Source organism: Sinocyclocheilus anshuiensis, unplaced genomic scaffold (assembly GCF_001515605.1).
Source record: "Sinocyclocheilus anshuiensis isolate Anshui unplaced genomic scaffold, SAMN03320099.WGS_v1.1 scaffold472, whole genome shotgun sequence".
Lineage (NCBI taxonomy): Eukaryota > Metazoa > Chordata > Actinopteri > Cypriniformes > Cyprinidae > Sinocyclocheilus > Sinocyclocheilus anshuiensis.
The window spans coordinates 836,803-842,623 of record NW_015557102.1 but is presented as its reverse complement, the minus strand read 5'-3'; the positions used below and the strand labels follow the sequence as shown (position 1 = coordinate 842,623).

Below are 5,821 nucleotides of genomic sequence, written 5' to 3'. Positions count from 1 at the left end.
ACTATGATGAAGGGTTTGGAGAAAGGCCCCACAAAGAACTTTGGAGTACAAAGAATCAGAACAACTCATCAGAGACAAATAACATGAAAAACAACCCTCCTGTCAATTTTAATGTCAAAGTAACTCACAGCCCACAAGAAAATGACCCCAACACCACAGAGAGGATGACTCAAGAAAAGACGAATGATGACATTAAGAAGCCAGCAAATAAAATGGCAGTTGTGTGGCCACCCCTCAGCGATTCCCCAAAAAAGTCATTTAATTTGGAGGATGAAATAAAGGTAGTCAAACCTGTCTGGCCCCCTCAAGTTGAATCAGAACTCTCGGGTAAAGAGAATAATGAACCAGCAGTAAATAAGAGGCAAACTGCAATTACTAGTGGAAACTCTGCAGAAAATGTCCCTAAAGAAAATGGTGGAGGGCTTATGTCACCCATAAATATGCCAGAAAAATCATCTACAGATGCTAAAATAACTCAAGAGACAGAGGAGCCAACACCAAAACCTGAAACTGCTGAGGGGGGAGAGGATGCCAGTGAAACAGGCAAAGCCATTGAGCCCTCCAACGAAAGCCAGCGGACCACAGAGCAGATAAGTAATGAAACAACTCAAGCAACTGAGACAAAAGAAGGAAGTGAGATGAATGGTCAAAAAGTTGAGGAGGAGTTGGAGAATGTAGTCGTAGAAGGATCTAAGAATGAAGAGGAAAGTGACAATGCAAATAACACAGATGAAAATGGTACTAAGGAAAGTGAAAAGAAAGTGCAAAGTGAAGTAAATGAGGGAGAAGAGGTAAAAGTGATGGTGATAGATGGTGAAATACCAAATGGCCAAACAGCCAATGGCAATGCAAACAACAATAATAATAACAACAGCAACCTAATATTGGACAACAAGGCCAGTTTGGCAGGAATTGATGAAATTAAAGAAGAACCAAGGCTGTTGGACTTCTCCTCAGGGCCACTTCCTGCTCAGGAACCATTTAAAGAAGAGATCAACAGTGAGGTGAGGGCTTCTGACATATTCCAACAGCTCCAAGATGACAGCTCTGTCTCATCACGTGCCAAACACTCACATGACATAAAAGAGGCAGAACAAGAACAGCCCAAAACCAAAACATTGGTTTGCACTGAGACAGATGACAACCCAAAGTTTAGTGCCTCACGTTTCTTAGATGACATATTTGCAGGTTTTGATGACAGTTCTAGATTGTTTCCTGAATTTAGGGATGACATTTGTAGCAAAGAATCAGCTTCATCACAGCTGGATGACCTTCTGGATTTTGGAATAGAATCAAAAGGGGAGACGGGCCAACACACTGAGGCGGAAATGAGGAAGAATCCGCTCGATAAAAATGACACCAAAGATCCTGGGCTGCTGAGTGAAGCCAGCAGCCTCTGGCAGGATGAAAATGACTTCTTGTCCGTAGAGGATCAAATTAAACAAAATCGATATTATGATGATGATGACTGATGAAAAAGTAATAATTAACACTGTTTAATCTGCCATACACTCATTTACACACAATCAAAGCTTCTGTCAACATCCATTAGAACAGTATCAAAGCTCTGTTCATGGAGAGATGAATGTTAGCATGCTCGTATTGAATTTTATACTCAGCTCGCAGCAGACAGCACATTTAAACACAACCTGAACCTTTTAAAAAGCTTTATTTAAAGCACCTGGTGTGCAAGATAAATTGGGGAAATATGATAATAATATTTGTTTTTGTTTTTGCTGTAATCATTTAATTCAGAATTCATGTATCTTTGCCTGTGTCTGTTTTCCATGCCTGCAAGTCTCTTTTACTTTCTTTCTAGAACATTCATAAAGGGTTATTTCTGCTTTTGTTTGATAGAATTCTCGACAGACTGTCTGTCTTAAGGTGGTTAGAACGAATTGTTTCTATTATACTGCTACTGCATTGACAATGAATAAAAATATGTTTCTGGAATTATCAGTATTATCTTTTGTCTTTCATCAGCATCATGTTCTGTATTTTTCGTATGAAAAATACGATCCATGTATAGCCAAAAAACAGAAGTTCATTTGTAAACGAGTTGAAAACCTACCCATAATTTAGTAGTCAATGGGATTAAATGCTGATAAGATAACACTATATAATTAACCCTCATTAGTTACTATTTTGCAGGCTTTCAGTGGTATAAAGTATTTGAGTAAATGTAATTAGATTTTTTTACTTAATAAGTTGCTTTTTGGCTAGCCTATTTGTAGTTTTACTGAGTATCAAAGACATTGCCACTTTACTCTCTACTTTTTTACTACATTTTTGAATAAGTATACAGTATGTACTCTTTAACCCAATACATTTGTGATGAGTAGGCTTAGCCTAATGCAATTACTCCTTCCCACTTATGTTTTAGAAACTGCAGAGAATTCAATTCAGAATCAAAGCAAACATCATCAATTGACAATAAATACATATAATAATAATAATAATAATAATAATAATAATAAAATAAAATAATATAAAATGGTGTATTGTGTATGTAGCATTATTACTACTATAGACACGACTACGTTGACCTAACCAATATGTAGGCTAAATGAGTTATTTACCTTGCGCTGTGGTCATTTGGGAATGTGTGTAGGAGATATATAGTTTAATCCACAGTATGTACTTTTTTAGTAGAAAAAATACAGTTTATATCCTCTCTTTGTATATTACAAAAGCATCGAGCTAAACCAACCCTGTCTGAAAAAAATTGCTGCTTGAATTAGTCATAATGGTTTTTAAAGGGGCCTTATGGCCAATTACGAACAATATCACTGCAGCTTACTTTATATAGATAAAGACAATTTTATATTTTTACAAATAAATAAATGCATTTATATAAACTACAGTCCAATACTGTTAAACTTGTTAAAGGGGTCATATGATGTTGCTAAAAAGAACATTAAGGTGTGGCTGACTCTGAACTTTTATAAAGAATATCTCTTTGGATTTGAGACTTTAGTCTTTGCAACTTTACAGATCTTCTTTATGCACCAAGAGCTTGTAACACTCCAAAGAGAAAGGAAAAATTGAAATCGCATCATATGACCCCTTTAAACTTACATAATAGGCCTACATTTTCATACGATATTTTTTTTGTTGTTGATATTTTTTTGTGCTACGTATTTTACTGTGAAATGAATTCAGTTATCAGCCTTGCCTTATCAAAAGCAGGAGTAATCTTGACCTGTGCTTTGTAGAGAGAGTTTGCAGTATGAAGTGGAGAGTGTAGGTTGGTCAAGTGAGCAGTAGGGCTAGCACTGATTCGCCTTCTGCGGGCGGGCTGCTGATTGGCCAGCGCTCTATAACCCGCCGCAGCGCACCACCTCGCAACCATTCGACCGCTTGGTCAATACACCGTGCATTCACATTGTGCTCTGAAGAAAACTGGCAGGATTTCACCAATGCAGAGAATCTGACCGAAAAGGTAGGTTCGCAATGCATTCCCTCGTTGTAGATCACCTAGTGTTTTGAGCATCTGCGTTTGTAGAGCGTCCTATTCTTTAAGGTGATAGGAGCAGCGCTACAAAGAGTCATGTGATGCTATGTTCGGGTTTTGGGGTAAAAGGAGCGATGCATGAAGCATTCTTTGCGTATATTTTGGATCTATTACCAGGAGACCAGCATTTCATCTGTAAATATTGTAATACAATGTGATATAGGCTAATATAGCCTATAAATTATATCATATAAAGTTGAACTATGGCAATTTTAACATTTGTTCTTTAAAAATGTAGGCTAATTGTTGCATGCAATTCAAGAGACTGGTATACTAGTAGCTATTCATTAGTTACAAGTACTAATTACAGTAATTAAATACTAGCTTAAATACTGTCCCTATAGTGAAAAGTGTCTATTCAATTGTCACTAGTAACAACTGGCAAATGTTGCTTTTGATATCAATACACTTCCTACTAGTAATTAATGCAGTTGTTGCTGCTACCTATTTAAGTTACTAGTAATTATCAGTTAATACTACTTAATCTTTAGTTAGACTGGTTCTTTGTTTAACTTGTTAAATGGTAATAGTCACACCTTCTTATGAATAACAACTATAGGTCGTGTATGACTTAAGTGTATAAATCCTGTGTATCACATATCTTTTCATGTTCTCTTAACATTGTTGTTAAAAAATAGTCTAAAACAATCTCTAAATTTACCACTTCCTCCCTAAAAATTTTAAATAATGTGCATTATCATCGTCTTCCTTCATATTCCATCAACATGAACATATGGTTTAGTTTTTTCATGGCCCTTTAAATGGATTGTTCACCCAAAATTTAAAAATGTCTCTTCATTTACTCACCTTAATGTCATTCCAAATCGTAAGAATGTTTCAGCTGTTTTGACAACAAAATTAGTCCCCATTGGCAACAAATTGTCAGTAGTATAATCAATATTGTGAAGACAGTTCACACCCCTGATTGGTGGCCATTTTTATGCTGTGATGAAAATGCTGTTACATTTAAGAGTTTTTTGATTGACGCTAGGTACTTGATTTGGAGCTTTTTGATATGAGCCCTGCTATGCATCATGTTTTGCAGTTTGAAAAAAGCCTCTCCTATGGATCTGACCTCTGTCAGAAAAACTAAATTAAAAACTAAATTAAGTGCATTTTGCTTAAAACAATAAAATTATCTGCCAGTGGGGTGAGTAAAATGTTCTTAAAACAAGAGTATTTTACTTACCCCACTGGCAGATAATTTGACTTGTTTTAAGCAAAATGCTCTTAATTTAGTTTTTTTCTCCTGGAAACAAGACTAAATATCTTAATTCATTTGGCTTATCTAAACATATCTTGATTTAAGAATTTTTAGATATTTTGACCAGAAACAAGACAAAAATAATAAGTAAGATAAGCCATTTTTTTGCAGTGGAGAGTAGAGCTGTCAAAAAAAAATTAGAATTTCGAATATTCGTCGAATTTAAATTATGCACTTTTTTCAAAGATAGTCGTGTTATTTTATTATGCTTTGAAGAAACGTGCATAATATTTTGTTCGATGCGCCCTCTTTTGGCCTCAGGAGAGAAGCCAAAAGCTTTTTTCCCCCCTAACTGAAATTATGCCTTTTAAATTCGAATATAATTCGAATATTGATAATATTTAAGTGCAAAATTCGAATTTAGTTTTTCAGCCATTTTAACAGCCCTAGTTGAGAGAGATTGTTTTTCATGAGGCTGTTGGCACCCTCTTAATACCGCAGGCTATATTTTTTGCCATGATTTGGATGGTTGACATGCTTTTGATTATGTTCTTTTGGGAATTAATTCTGCTGAGCTAGCAATCACACCCTCCTGCATAATCAGGAAACTTTTGAGGATACTAAAAACTGAAAGTTATATTAAAGATATACTTAAAGTTGTACTGTAGCTATTTTAGGTATGTGAGAGCATGCTTTAACGTTGACTTTTCCATTAAATAGTTATGACCCTTAATAGCGCGAGGCCCTCATCCTGAGGCCCTGATACTGTAGGTCTGTTGCAGCTCCCAAGATCTTGTATGATTGCACATCTACAGTATAGCACAATGATGTGATGCATGCATTATTGAGATTGTTACTTCAAAATTAGGCTTTCTCCATGTTGACCGCAACACATCTGCTTATTGACTTATGTACAGTATAGATAGTTCATCAGTGTGTTTTTTGTTCTCGTATAGTGATATTTCTTATATAGTTACTGTGAAGTGAGAGGTATACATTCCAATTCATATTACTTTGCTTGCCCTCACTTTTTCATTCTGAGAAATGAGTTTACCGCAGCGCTGGTAATATGTCATTGTATTAGTGTGTGCGTGTGTGTGTGT

The 5,821-nt window shown here is 35.7% G+C and overlaps 1 protein-coding gene across 1 annotated transcript in view; it reads left to right on the top strand.

Moving 5' to 3' along the window:
- The first annotated feature begins 3,368 nt into the window (after nt 1–3,368).
- The window catches only part of LOC107677552 (beta-1,3-galactosyltransferase 1-like), a 13,295-nt gene continuing 10,842 nt past the window's right edge, over nt 3,369–5,821 (top strand). The window contains exon 1 of the mRNA XM_016472482.1: nt 3,369–3,442. The gene's annotated coding sequence lies outside the window, so the exon portion shown is untranslated. The remainder of the gene's footprint in view (nt 3,443–5,821) is intronic.